This window comes from Styela clava, chromosome 13, assembly GCF_964204865.1.
Source record: "Styela clava chromosome 13, kaStyClav1.hap1.2, whole genome shotgun sequence".
Lineage (NCBI taxonomy): Eukaryota > Metazoa > Chordata > Ascidiacea > Stolidobranchia > Styelidae > Styela > Styela clava.
Window position 1 is genome coordinate 10378019 of NC_135262.1, and position 13201 is coordinate 10391219.

A 13201-nucleotide genomic window follows, 5' to 3' on the forward strand; every position below is an offset into this window, starting at 1 on the left:
TATTGGTGATATTCGACCGAAACAGAGTATTTTATCATGTAAGTCGAAGCGTGATTAGGTCTAAATGAAATATTCAACGAATGAATAATGTTTACGCAAATTTGTGCAACGATCCACATATTTCGTTTACTAAATTTATAAATATTGCTTCCATTTTTTTATCATAGTTTGATGCTTTTTAAATATAACGAACTGTGAAAACTACTTACTTCAAAATGGGACGTATGATAACCTTCAAAGCTCTTTTGTTGAATATGTTAGTACTTGTTGGGGTAATGGTTCAACTATCGCTTGCCATAAAAATTGTCGGGTAAGTTTTTTGTAGGAAATTTAAATTGACATATTAAGTATTAGTAATTAGATTCAGTATTTATATATAAAGCGAATTGTCGACGAGACGACAAAATCCACATATATAACTCAAAATACGTTAAAACAAAGTTCCTGGGATTCGCGACGTCCTCGGTAACGTAGTCTAATCCGGGTAGATTCATTGTAGAAACTGCCACAAAAATGAAGAGTATCTGTATATGAATTTCAAATATCCCCCCTTTTTCACAGTCTTACAACACATACCGGGAACAACGGAGGTGGCTGGAACAATTTCAGAAGCGCCGAATCAGCACCGCAACCAAAAACAGGTAAGATAGTTCGTGTGGGCTATATTAAACATTTTTGCCAAAATCCATTCAATCTAAGTTGAGTGACATATTCACGCGTCGGGCAATGGAAAATTTCTGACATTTAGTCACTACTATAACGGGATGCGTTGGTGAGAAGTCTGTCATAAGGTTTTTGTACTCGCCCCTACTCGTTAGATCGTATTTGCGACAAAATAGCTTTGGATGCTTCCTAACCTCTGGCAAAACCTTTAAATCGATATTTATTGACAAACATGCGAAATATTCAACTAGCAGGCGCTAAAATGGTAAGTGCCCAGTAAATCTCCCACTGGATTATTTGGACGTCACTAAATAAATGTTTCACTGCTATACCGCATCTTCATCACATCACATCAGTCTGTGAACCTTTGTATATATACATAGGCCTACATACATTTGATCATAGTTCTCTTGTTTTGTTCAGATGACGATCCTTCGATGTTCGATAAAGTTGAAGAATAATCCGCAATCTTAAAGACTTTGTTCTTCTATTCTTCTTATAGTGATTGTGCCAACATTTCATTTACAATCGCGCTGGTTGCACATGCTTATTTTATTTTTTAAATTTCAAAATAAAATTTATTTTCCTGTGTTTTTGTCACTTGATTCCATAAAAAATAACAGGAAAATCCTACGGCTCAAACACGTTTTATTTATTATAAGGCTACTATCATTAAATATAGCTTAGTCGGTTTCATCCGTTTAAGTGATGAAATGCGTTAATTTGAATTTATAATATTATTAACGCTTATTTGTAAGTTGACTATAGTCTAGCCCAGGGCTTCCCAAACTAGGGGCCGCGGCCCTGGAAGGGGCCTCGAAACGAATATTAGGGGCCGCAAAGAGAGCACCAGTTTTACACAAAGTACTATATATATCTATTATACTTTTGCAGACTCTTGATTCGAAATACAATTATTGAAAATAATGTGAAACAAATATTTCACGATTCCTAATGAACACATCATCATACTGAGTAAATAAGACAGTGTTCTCAATTTTATTTCGAAAATAACATTAGGGCTTATTTTGGGAATATGTAGAGAATAACGAGATTTTTTTATAATCCAAATATAAATACGGATTTCCATTACCTATAAATAGCACGTCTCCATTCAAAATACCTGCTACATATAGATTATTAACCACACTGTAAAAAATATTAAGGGCGATTTACAACCAAACGCGCGGCAGCAGCGATGCCATGCACTTCGTTGTGAACACCATATACAACTTCATGTATTGTATCGTTGCAAGCGCTTGTAATTTTACAACCAAATGTATGTACTAGGCAAAAGCAGTGGGTTGGATGTCTCCGATTTTTACAGCCATAGCGATGCTAACCTTAACTACAAAAAGAAGTTGTAAAACTAAACAACATCCGCAAAGTAACTCGATTAACCCTCATGCCACCACCCGAAGAAATGAAATACAATTGAAAAGAAATCACTTTTAATAAAATATGTGATCAAATATCAGCAACGAAATAATATCAAATACACTCGAGAAGTGATCGTCTCCGCCAGCAAAATAGTTCATTTCATCTCTTCAAATAGGTGGAAACCATCCAAAAGATTCAACATTGCAGTGGCCCCCTGTCACTTTTTGTTGCACTGGCTGTTTATCTTGGCAATTCGGCTGAAAAAAAATGGCATAGCTGGTATAAAATGTAAACAAGTAGTTGAGTGAGAAGTCAACATATTTACATATGTTATAACTTGATCTGCTGGGGTAAAATGATTCCATTAGCAAAGTGGTAGATTCATATTATATTCAATGCTCAGAAGAAGTTAACGTTATTATAGGCTATATCATTTTTGAAGCTCGCAATTATATCATTATCTCTCCAAACAATGAAAATTGTTATATAGAAAGACAAAAAACTATGTTTGAATTTTTTTGTCTATTCATTGCGCAAAAATCAACTTAGTGCAAGGAGGCTCACTATATATACAGTAACATGATGCTCATATTTATAAGCAAGGCTTTTTTTATTAAACAGTTAAGTCCATACCATTGCCATCGAAAAAAGAAACACCAATAGGCTACCAGTTCCTCACCTTTCCAGAAATTCTTTTGTAGTGCTGATACAATGACAGACTTGATAAGGGCCAAATGTGAATGCCCCAGAGATAAAATGGCAGGATATGTTTGTCCACTTTCGAACTGAAAAGAATTAGCAGATTGAAGATGTATGAAAATGATATAGGCCTAGGCATGAAAAGTTCATGACTGTCTACTGCAGTAGCTAATCTTGCAGTTTCACTAGAGATGTCTTTCCAGATGCATTTTATTTTAGATTAGTCTAGTTCAAATCTCGAATCAGTCATTTCAAATCGCAGGGTAACTGAAATTACAATTTTACCAGTCTGCTAATAGGCTACTGTAAATCCTTTTCTGCTTTTTAAGAATTAGGCTAACATTGTCTGAAATTTTAAAAAATAAGAGACCTTTCTGCATTGGTGTAGACTACCTTGGTTTAGAACTCCAATAAATAGAATACCGGTAACAAAGATTAAACATGAGCAATTAAAAGTAAAATAACAGAATATGGTACAGTAGGCCTACAATAGCTCATTGTCTAAATGCAGGGATGGGACATCTAGTACGGCAATGCTGTAGTTAACAGGCCAATCCAATTAATGCAAAATTGATTAATAATGACAGATGTGGCATAAATTAACTCACCTTCCAAAACCTGAAGATCTACCGGTAGTCTACAAGCACCAATAGTCCAGAGTTTACAACCTAGGTAACGGTATTTCTTTCTCCATACTTTTTGTTTTACAACCTTCAGGCAGCATAGTGTAAAATATACAGGTTCACACTTTCAAACTAGGCTACTTCAGTTGTTTTCAGAGTCGAACAAAGCCAAGCTGCTTCCTAGCGAAACTGGAATCCGCACTAAACAGCCATTTTGGCGGGAAAGTACGTCAGGCTTTGGCGGAGTCAGAAAATTCAAATTCAAAATTTGAATCCGTTGCGATCTGAGATATTTCTAAAACTTAGGAGCATTAAGCAAATAGTTAAATTAAGAAAATATGCCACTCAATTTAAAATTATATTAACCAAAACATTTGCATATACTTTGGTCCGATAAAAGATGTAGCGATACAGCGTAAAACTACTAGATTCACCAGTAGTTGGAGTCGTGACTGCAAGTAGACCTGTCCGTTTGAGAATGAGTGCTGTCAGTTGAATCACCAGTTTACATGATGCCTAAAATAAAATATCCTTCCACTCGATATAATATTAAGTGCAATATTAGGATTTTTTTTATCGTAAGCTATAAATTCTATGTCGAGATGACATATGAAGCCGCAGATTTACGTAGCATTGTATGACTTGCGCCTTATGACGCGAAGCCAAATTTGTATCAGTTTGGAACCAAATTCGTCGCACCAATGTATTTTTTATTGGCATGCATTTTGCTGATAATATGTGGAAGACTGTCTTCTGAGCTCTATGCTTTTGATTACTACCAAGTGGACTCATTTTAACATAACCGCGAGATAGCTGTTTTCAGTACAGCCGTTTTTGTAAGTTACGTATAATTCATTGTATATTTAACAACCGTATGTTTGTTTTATGATTATGCAACAGTATATGTAATTTTACATCGTACAAGCGGTGAAATTACAACACGATGATGTAAATTTACGTATAAATAGTTGCTCGTTCAAAATACTGCCAAACGATCGTTTTTTTTACAAAGAAATGGCTGTAAAATTACAAAAATTTTTACAGTGCATTTAAAAAGTAGAAATTTCCTGAGTACAAATTTCTTGCTATCGACTAGGACTCAGTGGTTCTCGAACTTCATTGTATTGTGACGCCCTCCAAAAATATGCTCAAGTTACGACTACCGTGAAAATACGTATTGATACCTTTCAATAAAAGACCTTCTTCGCAATGAGTTTCATATAGAGGAACAAACAAAACATACCGACAGTCAGTGAAATCATATTTAATGAGCCTTGGTAGAAAAGTCTGCTTTTTATAAAAACAAAATCGCAAAGGCGATAGGAGTCCGCAACGCTTTCTGAACCAAGAAAAATAGTTATTATCTACAGAAAACCGAATTTTCAGAATTAAACTTATTTATTGTAACACCATCACAGGTAAGATCGATATAATCTTCCCTTTTTTCTGTAAAAGTAGAAGATGTGGGTTGTTTGAAAGGTTCACGAATCACAAAATTTTGCGACGTCCTATAGCAAAGTTGAAACGACGCACTTCTACGGGATTAGGTAAAAAAAAATGCACTATCGACTAAGTCTTTTTAAAGGGGAGCGCTTATATTAAAATCATTTATAAATTTCAAGCTTGGTTTTATTTTCGGGGAAACACATTAGAATCACCGCGCTTGCATAACAATGCATATTCTGATCGTAAGACCCGATTTGCGTGTGCTTGCATAACAATGCCGGCTTTAAAAATCGTTAAGCTAGCGGTTCCCGAAGGCGATTTGCTAAGTGCGCCTCGAAATATGTTACATATTTTATTTATTCTAAATGTTTTATTGTTTCTCATTGTTGCAAATGATGTGTATACGGATCAATTTCATTTTACTGTTCTATGTTGTGTACGCTCTGTTACGTCGGGTATCCTACATGCTGCAATTTCGTAGGCTGCAGTTTATTCATTTGCTGAACATGAGTGATTTTTTTAGCATTTTAAAGAAAAACCAGGCAGAGATAAGAGTACATATTATAAGTACATATTAACGATGACAAAATTGTGTTTTATTATCAGACAGCATATTTTTCGTGTAGGTGCGCCATGAGTTTTTTCCTTGATAATTTGGCGCCACACAAACCGCTGTCTTATGCTAAGTTTGATCAATAAGAGTGAACAATTCCGGAAAAAGAACCATGCCGCCGGTGGCCAGACATCGTAATTCATCATTTAGGCCTGCATAAACAAACATTGAGCCACAAATGGACTTGCTATGCAGCAAAAAGTTTTCGCACCCATTACACTGAAAAATTGAGTAACGTTAATTTGAATAAATATGTGCTTGTTCTGTAATTGAGTAGGCCTACTAAAAGTTGAGAATTAGCTGTATCAATAAAACATCAAAAATGCATATTCCGAGCTGTTAACATTATTAGCGCGAACAAGGGCCGCGGAAAATTTTAATATATTAAAAAGGGCCGCGAGCTCAAAAGTTTGGGAAGCCCTGGTCTAGCCTGTATTAGGAAAGGATTGAATCTCTCGACCGAAAATTTTACCCGTTGCTAACATTTATTTAAATTCACAAAGACATGAAAACGTCGGAGAGGGTGTTAGATTTTTTATTTAAAGATTCAAACGGAGTGATCACATTTAACAGGAATCAGAGTTCCTCGAAATGCGTTCGACGGAGTATTTGAATTCAATATAAAAGTCAGGAAAATCAAATAATAAATAACAACTAACAGGAGCAATTATTTTTATTTGCCAAGAACTTCCAATTTGGAAGTTGTCATTCAAACATTGTATAATATTAATATAACATAGTTTTTTCTACTTTAATATCAAAACGAGGCATATGGAAATCCCCAAATTAAGAGAAACTAAATGGTAGGATAAAAGCTTATGAAAAGCAGCATTAGTTATTATTTACCTCCAGCTTCATTGATTTATCTCAATGTTATATTCATCTGTATTAAAAGTATGATCCGTTTCATGGACCTGTCATTTTCTAATCATTCTTACAACTTATCAAGGTACAAATTAAATTTTGTATATTGTCAAGAGAGAAATTACCTGCATATTACTTTCAAATGATAGGGATTAATTTATAAATAGATATAATACTATGACGTGCTGCTGACAATATGATGATTTTAATATCATTTTTGTAACGAACACAACCTTGTGTTTCTACTCAATTTTGTATATAAGGAGCTTTCAGCTGATACCCATTTCGATAGGCTTGTATAGGCAATGTAATGTACGACTGTTTGAGTTGTTCGCTAGACGAGAAAATTTAAATCTGTTTGGAAGTTATTTACTGTTTGAAGTCTGTGGGTAACATGGGCCAGACCCCACCATAAAAGTTTACTTGAAAATAGTATCAAAATACTGAAATCAATCCTTTGGCACCATAAACCGATTTTTTAATTAGTTCACTGATTTTTATTTGAATATGTGTTTTAATGTGCTGTGTGTATTCCACTAAATGCTAATATGTCTGTGCCTAATATACTGAAGTCTTCGAGAGCAAGAGCAAAAAATTATGTCTTGGTTATTAATTAAGGAGTGAATAAAAAATGGCAAAATACGTCTTGTACTAAATTCGATTCTCGACTTGCTTGGCGTCTATCTGGACACCCTATTTTATTACGCGTTCCAAGAACTAAGGATAACAGTAATTTCAGTGATTAAAATTTCAGAAGCTGGATGTTAAAAATTATTTCAAAACAGAAAACTCTGATTTTAGTTACGGGTTCCATTAAATACATTTATAATTTATTTCAATAAAAAAACTGATTGTGACGTGCTCATATTTTGCTGAAATAAAATAGATAAAAGCGATATAAATTTATCATGAAGATTACATGTTTAGCGCTGCTTGTGTTTGTGTTTCTTGTGATGATGGATGGGAATTCATTGGTTGCATCAGACTCACAGGCGACAGGTTACACAGAGTAAGTCTAATGTATTCTTTTTTTTAATTTTAGGTGAAGACATGTATTTTGTCAGTTGGAAATAGATTTCGTCCAAACCACGGCTCATAAACAGGGTGATTGCGATAGAGCTTAAGCAAACTTGCGTATTTTGATAATAGAGCTTGTCACCAAATACCTGAAGTTCACATGTTTAATTATTTATATAGCTCGATTCTTGACTGTTAGTGTTCCCTTGTAATTATGACTTATAAATAAGATAAGAATTTTCCCCAAATCTAACTCATAGTGCGATTCATATTGAAAACTCCAGAGCAGACCTTTAGTCGCCTCAGAATATCTTATTCTTCTACAAAATACGGCCTCCCTTGGACTATTATATAGGAATTGAAATAGACTATTAACTACCGGTGCTAATAGATATTGAACTCCAGGCCAATCTAATGAATTAGTAATTTGTCTGAATATAGTGTAGGTCCTTGTTTTTGTACAAATTTTTCATTATGACAGAGATTTTTCTAGGGATTTTATAATTTTTTTGCACCAACGTGTCTTGTTTTACGAAATTGTATACTCTAACAGCGATTCGGTAGTCTATTCTTGAGGTTTCTTATTCTAATTCATGATTTCCCGACAGCGGCCAATCGACACATGATGGTGGAGGTGGATCATGGGGAAGAAAGAAGAGATCTTTTGTTGAAGAAAATGACTCTGGTATTTATATTACTTATCTTTCGTACCTTGAACCTAAATAACGGATATAAAATCGGTCGAGCATGACGAATATTAAATTATTGTTTGTTTCAGAATATAAACCACTTTCTTATTCTTGTTATTCTAGATGATGCTTTAACAATCCTCGAACATCTCGGATGATAGAATCACTCAACAATATAGTCCTGAAAAAACTTTATTTCCATGTCTGTTTTATTTTCTGACTCAGATTTAAATATAGTACGTTGACACTACATTGTATGATTTTGCATTATGTTGAATATTCATTCATATTGGTCAGGTTTTTGTTTCATGCCCAATCAAGAACAGTATTTAGCACGAATTGTGGAACAAAATATTATAATCAGCAAGTGTGTGCTTGATTAATCAACAGATCAGAAAATTTCGCATTATAGGCTGATTATGCGGAAAGAGGTTGTTTTCCAACAATGGCGAAATTACCTAAATAGAATAAAAAGGACGAAATGCCAAAATACTTGGACACAATATTTTTACAATGTAACTTATGCCAACAACTGCTCCGCAAAAAATATCCAGCTTATAATGTTAGCCAATGACTTATTTTTTGAGAAGCAAGTCAGCTAAACAAATACTTTCACACATATATTCTTATCGATAAGATCAATGAATATTAAATCAGTCATGCTCAGAATCTTTGGTAATGCCCAACGCCGAAGTCTGCCTCATCTTGATATCAGTGCCAGAAAAACATCCCGAAATTTAATGAGTTAACAACTTAACGTTGTTCAACACTTGACTTCAGAAATGAGATGGTAAAGTCAGTGAGATGTCATCGATGGCATAACAATATAAGCGAAGCCACAGGCATTTTCACCTCCTGTAACAAGATTTTAGCATAAAACATCTTAAAATTCACTATCAAGCAACTCATGTCATCATGGCTGTAACATTTCTATTGGGAGTACAAGGGCAACATGATTCAATCACCGTCTTCGTCTCTCGCGATCAACTAAAATTCTACACATGAGAACAGAAGGAATGGTTAAGGTCAAAGAAACAGTCTTACCATTTGGCCTTCAAACATATGCAATACACAATCACGCTTTTGGGAATAATCCATACCAAACAAGTCATGCATGACACCCGCCAGCAAACTTTTCTTTCTGCATAGCACACGGACAGAATCAATGCAAACCTCAAACCAATCACAACATAAGTAGTCTGTTTGGCGGTTCGAAAACAATCATCCCACGTGGTCAAATCAGAATCTTAGCTCGATTCATAGAAAAAATATAATGTGTAGGAGTACTTACAGTAATAATAAAAATACATCATCAACAACAACAACAGAGGATCGTCACGCTACTGCGTCCTATATAATCATATCGTACTTTTCCATAATGTCATCAAGACTGTCATTGTGGTATTCAACGTTATACCTAGTTCTCATTATGACATAAAAAGTCAAAGATTCAGATGGATAAATTCATTGTAGCTAAATTGACTATTAGAAATGTAGATAAATTTAATATTAATGATGTTTATATCTTTTTTTTTCTCATTTTGAACTGGAAATTTTCCGGATTTGTGACGTCTGTTCGTCTATGCTACCTTACTGGCCTACCGTACATGTTTCAGCAAGAAGACAATTTTGCTCGGAATGTGCCAACAGTTAACTGGCTTTATACGTTTTTTTTTTTATTTCTAAATAAAGTTCATTTCTTAGTGTTTTTGTTATTTAAATATTAATGATGAAAATAAGTTTACCTAAAATATCTCAATTGAATTATAAAAATGTACTATTATTGAATATAACTTGGTTGTTCTTAATTCGTTCAATTGATGAAATGTGTTTATTTAATAAACGAAATGCTCATCCGTAATTTTTCTGAATTTCATTGTCAATTTTGTCAAGCCATTAATATGAAGCTGTCAGAGGTCAAGTTTATATTTATTGTGTGTTACCACGAAATCAGAAATTTCGAGTTCGCACCTTCTCTATTCAAAGAATACGTTAAATGATATATCCTGTATGACATTCTGGAAAAGTTTTCTCTTTAATAAAGAAATGATTAAGAATGATATCAAATTCTATTTGTAAAATAGTTTAAAATCAGACAATCAAAAACTGATGAAAATAACTGAAAACGAAATCAATGAATAATGTAATCGCTACAAGAGTAACTCTTTCGGTTTGTTTATTTGTCCGCTTTTGGATTAGAATTTGCTATTCAAATATTATTCCTGTTTCTACATTATTTAGCTCTGAATAAAACATATCAACACCCTGTAATTAAAGTATATTGAATGAGGGAATAATAGCAATTAAATAGGAGCTTTACTTATAAAATAGATAGCTTCAGCATCATCGATTTGCAAATTATAATATGATTTACTTCGACATTATACAGGGTGGTCCAAAAGTAGGTATACACTATACAGTTAATAAAATTATTATATATACAGTAAAATAGTTTAATAACTGTATACCTACTTTTGGGACACCCTGTATTTATGTGTATAAAAAAATGATCTTTTCCGAAACGTATGATTGTCTTATCATAATTCCGACAACCTTGAGGTACAAAATAAGTTTTGATTCATTTTCTATGGAGAAATGAACCTGCGTATTACATTCAAATGTTAGGGATCAATTTATAAAGAGGTATAATAATATGACGAGCTGCATGATCATTTATATATTGAACACAATTATAGTCTATTCAATTTAAGTATTTGAAAAGCGTTCAGCTGATATCGAACTGAGAGATGTACGGGTCTTTGGATAGTTCATTCTTCACCACGGTAGGAATTGGTAGCTACTTGTTGCATCTGTGAAACAGGCTAGAACTAATTTTATCTAATTTAGGGTTTTTAAATTGTTATATTCCATCATAAATACATTTAACATTGTTTAGTCAATCGAATCTAATAGTAGAAATCATCCGCTCATTTCTTGCATCTTAAATACTTTTGAAATTGGTTTCTAGAAGATAAATCACTTCTAAGTTAATCGTCTTTGTAACATTCTTATTTTTAGCCGAACTAAGTGTTAAGTCTGTAGATATCTAACTATTTCAAAACAGAAAACTCTCTTTTTTTGCTACTGGTATCATTGAACACATTTATAATTTATTTCAATGAAAAAAACATCTGTAGGCTACTTGTTTTTGTGACGTGCTCTCATTTCACCGTAATAAGATAAAAGCAATCGAATTAGCATGAAGATTATATCTTTTGCGCTGCTCGTGTTTGTGTTTCTTGTGATGATGGATGAAAATTCATTGGTAGCATCAGACACACAGGCAACAGGTAACACAGAGTAAGTCAAGCGTGTTTTCTTTTATTTTAGAATTTTTTTTTTTCGGTGAACACATTTAGTTTATCAATTGGAAATATATTTCGCCAAAACCACCGCGCACGAACAGGGTGATTGAAATAGCTCAAGCAGACTTCCGTATTTCGATAGAGCTTGTCCCCAGTTGACCTGCTATTCCTGCAGTTCGTAAGTTTAATTATTTCAATTAGTAAATTGACACTAACTGAACGTTTACGACTTGACGTTATGTAGCTCGACTGTTACTTTGACATTATAGCTTATAAATTATGCGATTGCTATCTAAAATCACAAGACAGATCTTTTTTGCCTCTGAAAGTCCTATTTTGATTCTTTTTTGCATAGGAATTAAAATATTAGTTACCGGTACTGATATATATTGAACTCCAAGTCGATCTACTAAATTATAAATTGTTCACAATAGAGTGTAGTTCTCTGCTTTTCCACAAGTTGTTCATGCGTTCGGGGAAATTTTCCTAGAAATTCAATAAAGTTTTTTCACATCTAGCATTCAATCGACACATACTGGTGGAGGTGGATCGTGGGGAAGAAAGAAAAGATCTTTTGTTGAAGAAAATGACACTGGTATATTTCTTATCTTACATTTTGTATATTGAGCATAAATAACGGATATAAAATCAGTTAAGCATGACGAATATTAAATTATTGTTTGTTCCAAAATATAAACTATTTCTTATTCTCATTATTTTAGATGATGCCCTACCTATTCTCGAACATCTAGGATGATAGAAATACTCAACAATATAGTCCTGAAAAATATTTCGTTTCCATTGATTTTTTCGACTCATATTTATACTGTATATTAGATAATACGTTGACACTGCATTGTATGATTTTACATTATGTTGAATATTCATTCATATTGGTCAGGTTTTTGTTTCACGCCCAAGCCCGATCAAGAAAGGGTTTACCACGAATTGTGGATAGGATTTACATATTCATTCCAGGGGAAAGGAAAGCCGATAAGACGGCTTAACTATATGGCGAACCACGGCCTCTCGTCCATGGGATTAGTTAGTTATTTGTTTTCGAAAGCATGGACTTGATGGTGGAGGAAGCCGTGACCGACCAGCGGTTAAGTGAACCACCCTACGACGGCGAGGAGTCCAGCAATCCTCTCACACATAACTAACCCGCATGGGATTCGAACCTGCGAACCCACGCAGAGTAATCAGAGATGCGGTGGAACATATTAATATAATCTCCAAGTATATGGTTGATTAATCAGGAAATTTCGCTTTATACGCTAATTATGCGAAGAGAGGGTAGTTTTGAGCAATGGGGAAATCGATTAATTAGACTGAAAAGATGCTTAAATAACTGGACACAATATTTGAAGAATGTAACTTACGCAAACAACTGTTTCACACAATAATACCTTAGAATAATAGCTTAGAATGTTAGCCAATAATTTATTTGAGAACTGAGTCAGATAGACAAATAGATTGATATTCTTATCGATGAGATCAGTAATGAAACAAGTCGCAATCTGGAATGGAGAGTTTTCAAATGTTTCTGCTATCATGCAACACCTAATATGGTATTTGACGTACTATGAGACCCCATTAACAAAAGTTCATAAACACGAAAAACTTGAATTAAATCGGATATTTTGTTACTGGATACTTCAACAATGAGCATTTGTTACAGAAGTTATAATGCATTGATTCATGACTTTTTGCTTGCACTTACTTTAACGATTTTTATAAAATGTAGCTCCATATTACTCACTTTTCAAGCAATGCAAGTGCAAGCATGGACGCTTGCGCCCATGGACATTTGCACCGATGTATATTTGCCCCAGCGGACATTTGCAACCATGTATATTTGCACCAACGGACATTTGTACCCATAGACATTACAATTGCACG

General features: G+C 34.0%; 3 long non-coding RNA genes across 3 annotated transcripts; all 3 read left to right on the forward strand.

Moving 5' to 3' along the window:
• The first annotated feature begins 148 nt into the window (after positions 1-148).
• LOC144431332 (uncharacterized) lies at positions 149-1254 on the forward strand. Its single transcript, XR_013479949.1, has 3 exons — positions 149-310; positions 562-641; positions 1087-1254. It is a non-coding gene; the product is annotated as an uncharacterized LOC144431332 (long non-coding RNA).
• A 5158-nt stretch (positions 1255-6412) lies between these two features.
• Positions 6413-8244, forward strand: LOC120332665 (uncharacterized). Its single transcript, XR_005568131.2, has 3 exons — positions 6413-7297; positions 7914-7990; positions 8118-8244. It is a non-coding gene; the product is annotated as an uncharacterized LOC120332665 (long non-coding RNA).
• Positions 8245-10769: 2525 nt separating this feature from the next.
• LOC120332789 (uncharacterized) lies at positions 10770-12155 on the forward strand. The gene is made up of 3 exons (XR_005568152.2): positions 10770-11294; positions 11818-11894; positions 12022-12155. It is a non-coding gene; the product is annotated as an uncharacterized LOC120332789 (long non-coding RNA).
• Positions 12156-13201: the final 1046 nt, after the last annotated feature.